Raw genomic sequence first — 13,889 nt, 5'->3', positions numbered from 1 at the left:
ACAAAACAAAACAAAACAAAACAAAACACACCCCAACTCTGCCAAGTTTCAGGTTTTGCTCTTTCGACAACAACTCTTCCCCAAAGAAACTGATCAGAGAGGGAAGGAGCTTTGTCCTTGGCGTCTGAGGAAATCCACCTCTTCTGCACACCTCCAAGCAGCACTGATCTCAGCCTGTGACTCTCATGTCCTGTCCTAGAAGATGTCACCCTGCAGGGTGGCACCTGCTTACCGGAGGACACCTGGGACAGGTGTTGCTGACGAGAGCAGCTGCCTCATGCAGTGACCTAACATTCATACTCCACAGCAGAAAGATTAAGACCCGTGGAAGGGAGGAGGGCACCTGGGTTGCCCAGAGCCAACCTGTGAAAGCCAAGGCCAGGAGAGGCAACCCCTGGCCCTGCCGGCGCACCGGAGTGAGGCTCACACGGGGACAGCGGGAGCAGTGCCCACAGCTCCAGGTGCCTCAGACACCTGCACTGGCTCAGTTATCACTTCCTTGATTTAACTTTAAAACATTCAGTCACTGGGATAAGTCAGCCGTGGCTCTCACCGAGAACACTGTCTCTCAGAGAATATAAATCAAATGGCCCTCGCCAGTCTTGGATATGGCTGCCTCTGGGTCACCGAGGTCTTAAGCGGCTGGCATAAGAGCCTCTGAAGGGATGAAGAGCCATCAGAGCCCATAACGGGGGAGGGGCTGGCACGGAGCGGTCCCCAACAACCAGGCGCGGGGCCTCCCAAGCTGGGCTGCGCACAGCTGCTGCTGTGCCTTGTTCTCCATCCCTCCACCTCCACCCTCAGAGGCCCATGTCGTGCCAGCCCCGTGAGAGGCACACCCAACCCACAGCCCTGCTCCCATATCACCTGCGGTCCAGGGGGAAGAAAGCCCTGATCCACGGTCACACGAGGACCCAGGTGCAAATGCCCACGGGCTCTGGGCAAACAAGACAGAATCTGGGGGGGCAGGAGCAGCGGAGTGAGGTTAGTGCCGACCGGGCAGCTCCCCGAGCTGCTCTGGGCAGTGCTTCCCGCACCTGGAGAGCCAGGACGGGACCCTGGGGCCACCTGGGAGCCCAGACCAGAGGGGATGAAGTCACGCCCACCTTGGTGAGAGCCCCGGAACACTAAAACATGGAAGTCAATGCCATCCAGTCTCCTCTCCTAATGGCAGCAACGAGAACTCAAAGCCCAAAGAAAGCCCGTGGGGCTGAGCGGTGCACCCCAGGACAGGTGAGCCCAGAAGTGTGAAGACTGGAGCACACACCCCACGCCATGCCAGGTCCTTCCTAAGACCAACAGCCACCAGCTTCCCCTCCACAGGTCCTGCCCACTCCAGGGCTCAGTTCCCCCAAGTCCCTGGCTGTCTCTGCACCCCTCCTCTAGGGCTCCCCACGTCCCTGTACAGCTTGGCCGCCCCCTCCTGTCTCCCCTGCCATTCCCTGTCTGAAGAATTCTCCAGCGGCCACAGGGATCAGCAGGTTGCCTCTGCTCGCAGCTCAGACCTCACCTCTGCAGTTCCTTCGTCTCTCAAGGACAGTTCCTTCCCACGGGGAATTCTGGTGCCAGGGTGAGGATGGTGAGTTTGAGTCCTGCTCAGACGAGTGAAGGACCTCAGGAGACAGGGTGCTATCCCATGTCTACCAGATCTCCAGCAGCTTCCTGGGCCCGTTTCCCCTGCCAGGGAGCTCTGAGCTGCCTCCCAGGAAAGAGCTTGAAAACACTCTCCACAGAGCTCCTGCAGAAGCTGCCTGGTCATCCATGGGGGACTCCACGAGCAACGTGAAGCCTGGGCTAACAGACACAGATTCTAAAGGACCAAACATGCACGTGCACGCAAACACATCACACCTGCCCACACGGGCACACCTGCCCACACAGAGACTGTGGAATCGGGTGAGCGTGGAGGCTGAGGTGGGCAGAGCCCCCTTGGGCCCCACTCTCCCGCCTCACGTGGGGACTGCTGAAGGTGACACACAGGTAACGAGAGGTCCTGGGATAGAGGGCAAGAGCGAAGCCCCAGAGCACAGGCCGGCCTGACCTTCTCAACCTGAAGGTCCCAGGATGGTCCTCCTTCAACTGCATCCTGGAGCAGTGCCTCCAGCCAGCCCGTGGCCAGGTCCGACCCCGTGCAGGGCAAGACAGGGCCACGGCCACACCGGCCTCACACCCATGACTGTGCACTGGCATCCGGATCTCCCTCCTCTCCCTGGAGTCACCAACGCAGCATGAGATGCCCTCTGGGGACTCGCAGGTCCCAAAGAATAGACTTGGATTTGGTGCTGCAGAATGATCCTTAATAACCACGTGAAAATTAGGTGAGTTTCCAAATGGAGGCTTTAATTAAACACAAAGACAATCACCTTATACTCCTTAGGATGGCTACAATCAAAAAACCAAAAAACAAGCATCGGTGAGAATGTGGAACCCTGGTGCCCTGTTGGTGGGAATGTGAAATGGTGCAGCTGCTGTGAGAAACAGGGTGGAGGGTCCTCAAAACATGAAACACAGAACTGCCACATGATCTATTAATTCCACTTCCATTTATACACCCAAATGAACTGAAAGTGAGGTCTCAAACAGATATTTGCACATCTATGTTCATGGCAGCATTATTCACAAGCCAAAAGAAGGAAGCATCCCAAGGGTCCTCTGATGAAGAAAATGGGATCTATCCATAGGATATAATAGTAGATTCTCCAGCAAGGAAAAAAGGCTTTCAGCCCACATGCCTCAGACACCCCCGCCAGCTGCCCCTCCAAGGTGGCCCAGCCAGGTGCACCATCACCACCCAGCACTGAACCTGGCATCCAGGGGCACCACGAGCCGACGAGGCAGTCACTCAGAGGTGTACAGAGCTGAAACTAACAAGAAAACACCAGTGTTTGGGGATCCTCGGTCCTCAACCTTTCCACACCTCTTCTCTCCAGGACAGGAGAGCGACAGGAGAGGGAGAACAGCTCCCCCGCACACGGAGAGAGGTGGAGGGTTGGACGGCATCTGGAGCATCTGAGACAGCGCTGGAGCACCAGCAGCCCCCTCCTCTTCTAGAACCTCTGCCCGCACTGACTCGGCCCTTCCGCCAGTCCCACTACACCGGAATGGGCCTCTGCAGGTGGAGAACTCACACAGTACTGCCATGTGGGGGCAGGGATAGGAGCCGTCTCCAGGTGTTTGAGTTCCAAGATAGGCCAGACCTTGGCCGCGAGACATGATGATACTTCTGAAAAGCGGGCTCTGATAGCCGGCACGGCCAGCCAGGCCTGTCCCACGTCCACCAGGTTCCCACTCCCTAGCTGCTCCACTCCCATCAAAGGCTGGGGAAGCTGAGTGCCAGGCAGGGTCAGGGGCCACGGTCCTGGTGACAGCCAGGCTCCGGGAGACTTCAAGAAGTGAGGACATCAGCAGGAGGCTTCTGGCCACCTTGTGGACTGAGGCTGACTCTGCCCACCAAGATCTCCTGGCCACACGCTCCAGGCTGACAGAGACCCAAGGTCAGCTGGAATACCTGTTTTCATAGGTGGTATGCGCAGTGTGTGGGTATGGTGTGTGTGATATGTGTACACTGTAAGTGCACTGTGGTATGTGAACAGTGCGTGGTGTACGTGGGTTTACGTGGTGTGTGTGTGGTGCGTGTAGAGTGTGGGTGTGCATCTGCATGTGTGTATCCTGAAATAAAGTAAGAGCTGACTGAGAAGCCTGGAGAGACCAGGGTAAGAGCGGACCACAGAGCTACACATGGATGCTGCTGGTTAAAAGAAAAGGAGGAGACCTGACTGGGTCATGGATCTCATGGTTTGTTGGGAAAGAGACTTTCCCTCAGGGTAGGGTCTGGGAAAAGTTTGTGATACAGTCTTTACCTGAAAGGGGACGATATCAACAGTACCTCTGGCGGAAAGTGTAACCATTTCCAAAAGCTTGTTCCTGCATTAAACCCACCTCCCCGCCTCACACAGCCGAGAGCACAGCCAAATCCCACACCAGAGAGGGCACTTCCACCGAAACCCAAGTTCACAGAGTCCAGGGGTACAGCATCCTGCACACCCAACCCGGTAAGAACGGGTAGGGTAGGGAGGGGGGTGCTGGCATAATACTCAGACCTGCTAACTGTCAGGAAATTATACAGAACAAGCCAAAAACATCCATAAAGGAAATGAATCCGTTAGTCTGGCTGACACAAAGCTAATCTAGAGCCACACAGATGCTTCTCAAAACCCGTAGCCCCGTTGAGGGGCTAAGACACTAAATCCCACAGAAACATATAAGCTGGAAAAGATGTGTCCCAGGTCCCAAGCTACAGCAGAAGAAGGAGCTTGAATCTAAAGTCCAACTGGGGTAGTTTGTTGAATTAAAAGGTCGCATAGGGCTTCCCTGGTGGCGCAGTGGTTGAGAGTCCGCCTGCCGATGCGGGGGACACGGGTTCGTGCCCCGGTCCAGGAAGATCCCACATGCCGCGGAGCGGCTGGGCCCGTGAGCCATGGCCGCTGGGCCTGCGCATCCGGAGCCTGTGCTCCGCAACGGGAGAGGCCACAACAGTGAGAGGCCCGTGTACCGCCAAAAAAATAAAAATAAAAATAAAAAAAGTCACATAAGCTAAACTGTGTCACTGGAGAGGACACAAAGAAGGTCTGTGACAGGGCATAATCCAACCAGAGGCAGGGCCGGGGCTGGGAACACAGGGGCACCAAGGTACCCAGAGCCTGGGCCCTGCACCTGAAACCAGCAGAAGCCCAGACAGCACCGAGGAGGGGGCTGGCCGCGGGGCCCTTCTCGTTTCTCCTGCTGGGCACCTGGGAAGGCACTCCTCCTGCCCCATTCACACTGTCCTCTGTTCTCTCCGTACTGCATGCCTGGGGCCCATGGCTGCTCGCCTGGCCCTGAACGCATGAGTGCCTCATGCACAGTGCACGCTCGGTCAGGTCCCTGGGCAGGAAGAGATGCTGGACCAGGGATGACGGATCCTGCCCCCGAGCAGGGGGCTCCTTCTCAGTGCAGCTTGGGTCAGGGCAGAGCCCCAGCACACTTCCTGCTCCCACCGTCCAAATCCCCCGAGACACACCACCTCCTCCTTCCCTCCTGTTGTTAAATCCTACTGTCCTCTGCAAGCCAGCAGGACTTCCAGCCGCTTCTGAGCTACTCTAAACCCCTGCAGCACCTGCAGTCTAGAAGGTGACGCAAAGCTCCATGCCAGGCCAGCAGTAGCAGCAGCGGAGTCCACGGGCACATTCACGGCCCCCCAGCAGCATTCCAAGTTTGCACAAGCTATGTCTGCTTAAGCCCTCTAGGTGCTTCTTACCTGAAGTTTGAACACCACTGGTCTACATGAAGCAATTTCACACTAGATTTTACATTTTCTTTGCTGCTCAGTAATGGGTTCATTTATCTTGTCTCCATAAGTGATTGTGAAGCTCCTCTTAGCACAAAACCACATCTTAACGGACCTACATTGGTTTTCTATGGCTGCTGTAAAATAATACCACAAACTTGGTGACTTAAAACAGCAAAAATTTATTATCCCAACTGTTCTGGAGGTCAGAAGTCTGACATGGGACTCACTGGGCTAGAATTCAAGAGCTGGCTGTGTTCCTTCTGGAGGTTCTGTGAAGAATCGTTACCTTGCCTTTTTCAGCTTCCAAAGGCCTCCTGCATTCCTTGGCTGGTGGCCCATTCCTCTATCTTAAAGCGAGTGAAGAGCACAGGCCAAAGAGCCCACTTGAGCATAAGGATTATTTTGAGCTGAAGGCAACTGAGAACAGCAGATACAAGAAGAGCTCCCTGCCCTCCCCCATTTGCCTAAAAGCAGGACATAAATTCTCTCTGTAAAGTGTCCTGGAGATGACGCTGAGATGAGTCTGCATAATTAACCTTACTAAACATCCTTTATCTACCATATGCTTCCTAGTCACCTTCCCACAATTTACTATCCCTAGGGACCCAACCCCCCTTGCCGTTGTCTTGTCGCTTCAAAATTTATTGCCCTTTGTTAAAGTGATATATAAGCCCCAAGTCTAACTGCTTCTTTGGGTTTTTACTTCTTTTGTGTGAAGTGCCTGTGCATATAACAATATTAAATTTTGTATGCCTTTCCCCCCCCCGTTAATCTGTTGTCAGTTTAATTCACAGGCCCCAGTCACCGAACCTAAGAGCAGAGGAAAAGTTTTTCCTCCCCTGTACCAGCAGCACAGCATCTTCTCTCCTCTCTGCCCCACGGACTCTCTTAGTACGATCCTGTGATTACACTGAGGGCCTACCCAGATAAACCAGGATAATCTCCCTATCTCAAGATCCTTAACTTAAATCACATCTGCAAAGTCCCTTTACCGTGTAAAGCAACACAGTCACTCCAGGGATTAGAATGTGGACGTGTTTAGGGACCTGCAGACCCCCTAGCAGAGCCCTACTGCTATTCAGTAATGTGGCCCTACAGGGCACAACTCCTGATTTTTCTCCTAGAAAAAACTTAGGTTTTTAGGTGGTCTCCCAATTCCTTGATACTGAAAAGTAATTAAGATTTACTTTTTTAATACTGGGAAGTCCAAACGAGACCCATCTGCCTTTGAGGGCCGAGTTAGCCAGCTGGCCTGAGAGCTAAGAGTCCACATAGGTGCCGTGTTGGAGGGGGGCCGCTGAGAGGCGAGACCGCCACTCCTGCACACCCTCCATGAGGTCAGACAGCGTTGGAGATGCCAACACAGAAATCCAGGCTAGGAAAAGTCAGGATGAGGGCAATCATAGGGTAGCAAGTATTTTAAGAATGCTGGTTGAATAAAAATGCAAATGATTGTTAATAGGAACTAGAAAATAAGAAGGAAACCACACATTCCAAGGTAATCTTGACTTGATGAGTCATTCAGATGCAAATTTTACCCCAATTTTGGAAGGATTACAAACACCCCCATTCACAGCCCTATTCCTATGCTAATTCTAATCTCAGAACTCTCCCTCCACAGTTCCCAGCCTGGGCACTTTCCCGCCACTGTCTCTCTTTATGAGGCCCTTAAGCACAGGCAGCTTTTTCAAGCTGGCACAGCGGAGTTTCTGGTGTGTCTCTGGCCACACCGCCCCGTTCCGGACCCCCAGGGACAGGGCCCTCCCCAGTTCTCGGACTTTCACACACTTGAGCCCTACCGGACTCAAGGCCCGTGGCCTTCATCGGCTTCTTACCAAGCACGTATGAAAGGGAGAAACCAAGAGACCTAAGCAATCCAAACAATAAAGGGAGGTGACAAACACTCCCTGCCCCATATCCACATCTGCTGTGACACGTCCACGGGAACCTGAATCAGCTGCCCAGGAAAAGGACCCAAGAGCCTCCCCTGGCCAGCAGAGCACCTGCCCTGCGTCACAGCCTCAGCCCTGGACGCCTGCTGACCTACTGGATGGACAGATGGACTTCTCACAGACAAACTCCTCCAGTCCTCTAGAAGAGTGACCGGTCATTCAGGCCCTGGTCACTCGGGTGGGGGGCTAGAAGGACACCTGCCTGCTAACTCAGCCCGCTCCCATTCAACTGAGCCGTGAGAAGTGGGAAAACAAAATCCCATCGGCACGAATAATGAGAAGACGCTGGGATGCACTAAGTACTCAGCCTCGCTGTACACATCTCCTCGTCAGTGAAATGGGGATGACTGGAACTCATCCCAAGTATTGAGAGGATTAAGCAAGGTGCCACATGTCAGGCACTCAGAACTAAAGAACCAAACTCTGATTTTTATACATTCTTCTACCCGGTAGTTTATAGATCCTTCTGGATTCTTCTAGTAGGAAATAACAAATCATACCATCTGGAAAAAAAGAAAGGAAGAAAAGAAAATGCTGAGCCTCTTGGCAGCAAACCCTAAAGAGCCAAGCCCCTGCCGCCAGGCCCAGTGGCCTCCCCTCTCCCAGGGGCCACACTCGCCGGCCGGCTCCCTGACCCCACCCTGGCCACGGGCAGGACGGCGCTCAGGATGCCGTCTGGCCCGGCCGCCCCACCTTCACGGGGAGCTCTGCCGCCCAGGGCGTCTGTCCTGACACCTGGGTCTCCAGGGTGCAGCCCGGGTGGGGCCACAGGGACGGGCCACAGGCAGCTGGGCCCACTGGGGCCACGACAAGGCGCCGTTCAGCTGCGGGACAAGGCCCCGCAGTGAGCCTCCCTCGGGCCATGGAACACGCTTGCCCCATTCTCGTCCCTTTCAATGGCCGGCTGTGCTCCATCGATGTGGGCCCGATTGTTCTCTTGTGTGGGCTCATTCAGGGGGGCGGGCAGGGCCAGCCCAGGCCGAGGGAGGAGGAGGCAGGAGCTCTGTCCCCAAGGAGAAAGGCCCTTAGAGCCCTGCAGGGAGGGGGGAGGGGTCCTGCCAAGGGCGGGCCCCTCGGCGCCCAGGGATCACACAGGCCTGGCCACGCAGTCACCGAGGGCCTCTGGGCTCCGGGGCGAGGATGGGGAGCTGCACTTCTTCCTGGCTCCCCTGCAGGGCCCCGGGCAAGCCCCTCAGCCCCTCTGAGAGTCGGTGTCCAGCCTTGAAAACAGGGAGGGTCGCGGCATCTGGTCATGTGGTGGCTGCAAGCTGGCAGCGAGGGTGAATGGGGACATGGTGTATGCAGAGAACCTCTGCACCGCGAGCCAAAAACCAACGCGGGAAGAGGTGCTGATCAAGGAGCGCCTCTCTGTCTCCTGACCACTGCCCGTCGGCACGTCCTCTCACGAGAGGGCCTCACCCTGGGACCGCCACGCCGTCTGCGGGGTTGGCTGGGGGCAGGGGGCGGCACATGAGCACCAGTGCAGCACTGGCCGTCCCCCGCAGGGCCCGGAAGGGGGCACAGCGTGGGGATGGTGGTGCCCACACGTGGTTGTGAACAAACACGAGGAGACGGGCAGACGCCGCAGGCTCAGCCTCCCAGACACGGCTTCCAACCGGCACCCAGCACCATAGCAACCTCCCCCTTCCCCAGAATGCAGCACCTGCACCTCTGCTGCCGCCAAGAGCAACTCTGGGCTCCAGGAGGGGAGGACATGGGCCTGGGACACAGCGGTGACAGCAGGCGCCGACCCACACGTGCTGCCTGCAACAGGCACAGACTCCGGTGTCTACCTCTGGTTACGCGGCCACCAGGACGGAGGGCTGGCTGACAAGTCCTGGGCTGAAGGAAGCTGGGCCGTGATGTGGGCAGACACAGATGACGGCCACGCACACTGGGTGTCTGAGCCTCGGGCATAAGCTGGATGGGGACTGGCCGCACCCATCTGACAGACGGAGCTACACTGTATGAGAGGTCCACGCCCTGCCCTGGCAGGACAGTAACTTGCTCTCCCCCAGACCTCAACTCTAAAATCCCTTAAACGCAGCAACCAGGTCCATCCCACCTGCTGAAACAAACAGCGCCCAGGCAGCTGCCAGCACGATGGCCGCTGCCCTTTCTAACTGGACGGTTCCTAATGAGACACAGGGGCAGCAGGAGGGGGTCAGTCTGCACTAGACGCAGTAAGGCTGTAACGAGGGGCGGTGAGGCAGACTCTGCAGGGAGCAGCCCCACGTGATCCCAGGCACCTGTCCCGTGACCTCTCACACCTTCCTCTCCCTCAGAGCCTTTGGTGACAATGTCCTGAGCTGCAGGCTTGGAGACAAGATGCAGGAGAAGCAGGAGGGCCACAGCTGGGGTGGGCTCTGGGAACGCCACGCCCTGGCATGGCTTGGGGACGACTTCCAGAGCCTCCCAGGGCCCTGTGATGGTTCCCATCAGAAGTCCAAGGAGACATGCTCCGTGACTTGTCTGATGGAGCCAGGTGACTGTGACCCTCAGCTAGGGACAGAGCTGGGCTCATGAAATTCGGGAAAATATTAATCCATCCCGTCATGAGTTAAAAGCTGCTCCAGTCAAACCAGCATTATGAAAACACTTTATTCTGTTCATGAGAAACACGAACGTTTCTGGTTTTAAAGATATTTTGAGGCAATGGACTGAAATATTCTTTATACTCATTGACTAGAATTAGATATAACTTATGTATTGTAGTCTGCAACATGCTTTACAATTTTAGAATATTTTCATAGACTTATAATATACGAGCTATCTGTTTTAAAGAACAGAGTTTCTTTGAATCCTTTAAGGTCTGCTTGCTGCGAGTCAAAACCACTCTGGTCTGTAAATTGCCTACGAAGATGATGAGCTCTGAAGGCAATTTTCTTAAAGTAGCAGTAACATTAAAAGAAACACTTGGGGACTTCCCTGGTGGCGCAGTGGTTAAGAATCCTCCTGCCAATGCAGGAGACACGGGTTCGATCCCTGTTCCGGGAAGATCCCACATACCACAGAGCAACTAAGCCCGAGCGCCACAACTACTGAGCCTGCGCTCTAGAGCCCGTGAGCCACAACTACTGAGCCTGTGTGCCGCAACTACTGAAGTCCACGTGTCCTAGAGCCTGCGCTCTGTAACAAGAGAAGTCACCGCAATGAGAAGGCTGCGCACCACAACGAAGAGTAACCCCTGCTCCCCGCAACTAGAGAAAGCCCGCGTGCAGCAACGAAGACCCAACGCAGCCAAAAATTAATTAATTAAAAAAAATTTTTTAAATAAAATCTGTATCTTAAAAAAAAGGAAACACTTGAGGAAACACTTTTCTTCTGTGATTAAAGACTTCACAAAAAAATTAAGGTACCAAACAAGAGGCTAAGGGTTTCAAACAGCAGCCTTTGCCTTCCGCAAATAACGAGATGCAAAATTTAATTCCGCTTCCACTGAAAAGGTGCTCCTCTGATCAGCACTAGCTCAGCAGACCCATCTCAAGATCTCTGCAGCCCACCGCAGACCTCAGGCCCCAGAGTGTATCAATGGGTCGATTCAGTTTATGGTAAACAGCAAGAGAAGTGTCTATTTTTATAAACCTATTTACAGGGACTTGCACCTTTACAAAAAGTGAGCAAAGAACCAAATGCACAAATTTAGGTCAAATGAAACCCAGCTGACCCATGTTCAAGCTCACCACATCTTAGCCTCAATTTTAAGCACGAATACAACCTTATCTGGCTCAAGGATGCTCCGTATAATAATTCTGCAGTCAGTGCACGGCCTTGGTCACAGCTGCCAAGAGCCAGCTAGGGTGAGGAAAAGCGCCAGGGACAAACCAGCCTGCCTTCAGTCTCACCAAGAACCGTCCAGACAGACAATGGAGGCCCAGTGGTTCATCACCTGTCCTCTGACCTGACCCTCCCTGTGTGGGCCACCCAGGACATGGGGCTTCTCTCTTATAGCCCCGCACCTGCATACACCCCACACACTGCTGTTCCCAGCCACGCCGACCCCTTTGGCCCTGTCTTCTGCACGGGCACCTTCCACATATCAGCCACTCAGGGCATCCTCCACACCCTTCCAATGTGGCCCAATACCCTCTGGGTAACATGTCCCTGATTTTCTAGAAAAAAAGGAGGCCACGATGGACAGACCATCATGGGGGCTCTCAGGGGGTCTGCCTGGTGGACATGCCATCTTGGGTACTCTCAGGGGGGTTTGTGTAATGGTCAGGCCACCCTGGGGATGTGGTATGAGTGGTGGATGGGCCATCATCCAGTTGGGGGAAACATGAGTTTCCAGGCAGACAACCCAAAGGTGCTGAGGCGAGAGCCCAGCATATCAGGGCCAAAGCCAGAAGAGAGATGTGGCCAGAATGCTGATACCGGAAGGGTGACCCTGGGCCCTGGCCACAGTGTCTGGGGCCAGGCTGTGTCAGGATGCCCCCACCACGAGAAGGGGGCAAAGGGAGCCCAGAGGCAGGAAGAGTGAGAGGGCACAATTCACCTCCCGCCCAGAACTAGGGGCTGCTTCTCAGGGCTGTAGGGTCCCAAACGCCTGGCCCCCTCAGCGCACCTGCCATCAAGGCTGCTTCCTGCGGGCGTAACTCCTGGGTCGCTCTCACCATTTCCACCTCCACACCAGGCCAGTGCTTTCTGTTTCCAGCTTTCCTACTTGGACCTGCACTAAAATCCCATTAAAATGTGGCCTCTGATCAGCAACGCAGCAACAGCCTCCACTGCTGGGACAAAGGGCTGGGGGCTGGCAGTAGGGTGACCTCTTCACGCAGGGGGCTGTCACCCAGCAGGGCAGGGAGGAGGCAGACGTGGGCGGGGACCGACAGCGCCTCCCGGGGCACACGCCCCACAGCTGGGTTTAAACGTCTCTCTTCCCCACTGGACACGCAGCTCGATGTGCACATGCCCGAATCGTGCAGGTACGGACTTGCTGACTGTCACAGGCGAGGCTGGCGAGCTGGCATGTTACTAACGCCCCCTCCCCGGCCAGGCCACCGGGAGCGCGTCACACATCCTTCCCACCCCTGCCGGCCACAGCCTCTGGGCCCCAACTAGGTTTACTTCCCTTGTGTGGCCTGGGTCATGGTCAGTGCCACAGCAATGGGAGGGGGTCCGTGGGACGGAGGCCAAGGAGCTGCCCGGCACCCTCCCACAGCCCCACCGGCGCAGAAAGAGTGGCTTCACGTTCTCAAGCTCCCCAAGTGTCTATTAAATGTAAACAGCTCTGCAAGGAGCACTGAACTTCTTACTTGGTCACAGCAGCACAGGAGGAATTATAAGGAAGCCAAGGGCCTGCAGAATCTCCGGAGCGGGTGCTTGCAGCAAGGAGAGGCAAGTGCCAGCGCGATCGGAAACATCAGAAGAAACTGCCCGGCCAGGGCCACCTCCTCTGCTGGCTGGAAATACGGAGTCCGAGGTGAAATTTGGAAAGACGGCTGAGTTTCACTTCCGCAGGCACCCAACAGCTGGCAAAGAATCAGCACCACACACCCTCCCCCACCTCGAGCTCTTGTGTCAAAACCCACTCGTGGGGGGTTATGATCCACGCAGGCCTGGAGGGGATCAGCACTAGACACTGCCCGGCACGGCCGGGGTCCTTGGCCCGCCCTCCTCACCCCTTCCCAGTAAGGAAGCAGACAGACCGCCAGGCACAGACCCTGGATCAGCCCTGGGACCTGGTTCAAGTGCACCAGGCAAACACCCACCCCTCGGTGTGCCAGGACTGTCTGCAAACCCTGTCACAAGCAGCCAAGCCCGAGTCTAGAGGACCCGAGTCGCCCAGGAGGAGCACGCCTAAGAGCGGGCAGACACCACCCCTGCAGCAGCGCCAACTGCTCCCCAGCCTCCTCCCTCCTTCCCACGGGGCCTGTCCTCCACCCACAGGAAGGTGCCTGGTTCACCTTCCACTGACTGCACAGCAGGTGTGCACGGTCCAGTTGTTCCTGCAGAGCCTCCAGCCACCCAGGTGTCTGGGGGACAGATGAGCCCGCCTGCACAGTGTATCCTGCACCCCACCCACCCGTGGCTGCCACCGGAGAAGCAGGCTGGGCCACCAGCAGCTGCCAAAGGAGGACCTTCGCAAGGCAGAGTGACAGGACAGCCCCAGGCCTCCAGCGCCCACACACCCCTCCGCCCCACCCCACCCCCTCTTCTGCTGAGCCCAGCTTCCTCATGTGAGTCTGTTGTCGTCCTGTGTGGGGTGAGGTGTATGCAGCTCAAGGCATACCTCCCCCTGCAGTGTGGGCGGGGCTAGGGCCACAAGAGGGTCAGCACAGGCCCTAACCACACCAGGCTCCCAGTGTGGGTGGAGCCAGGCCAGCTTGGGCAGCACAGTGGGAGCTTGGGCACAGAGGGTGCTTGGGGGACACAGAGGACACGTGGGGAAACAGAGCGGTGCTGCTCAGAGGGCCCGAGTCAGCGCCCAGGTGTGAGCTCCTGAGGGCAGCCGTCAGACACGGGGTACCTGGGAACAGTCGCATTCACACACGCCAAGGGCACATGCACCCCGCCACATACACACACGCCCCACCAAGTGCAGAGTACTAGCACCCACACCCAGAGAAAAGCCACACCATGGCAAGTCCCCAACACAATGGTGGAGC

The 13,889-nt window shown here is 56.0% G+C and overlaps 1 protein-coding gene across 4 annotated transcripts in view; it reads right to left on the bottom strand.

Annotated features, from left to right (window-relative positions):
* SEMA4D (semaphorin 4D) overlaps positions 1–13,889 on the bottom strand; it is a 121,825-nt gene that overhangs the window by 63,114 nt on the left and 44,822 nt on the right. The window lies entirely within an intron of this gene.

This window comes from Mesoplodon bidens, assembly GCF_964165515.1.
Source record: "Mesoplodon bidens genome assembly, chromosome: 6".
In the NCBI taxonomy this organism is placed as follows: Eukaryota; Metazoa; Chordata; class Mammalia; order Artiodactyla; family Ziphiidae; genus Mesoplodon; species Mesoplodon bidens.
This window is presented reverse-complemented; position numbering and strand designations above follow the sequence as displayed.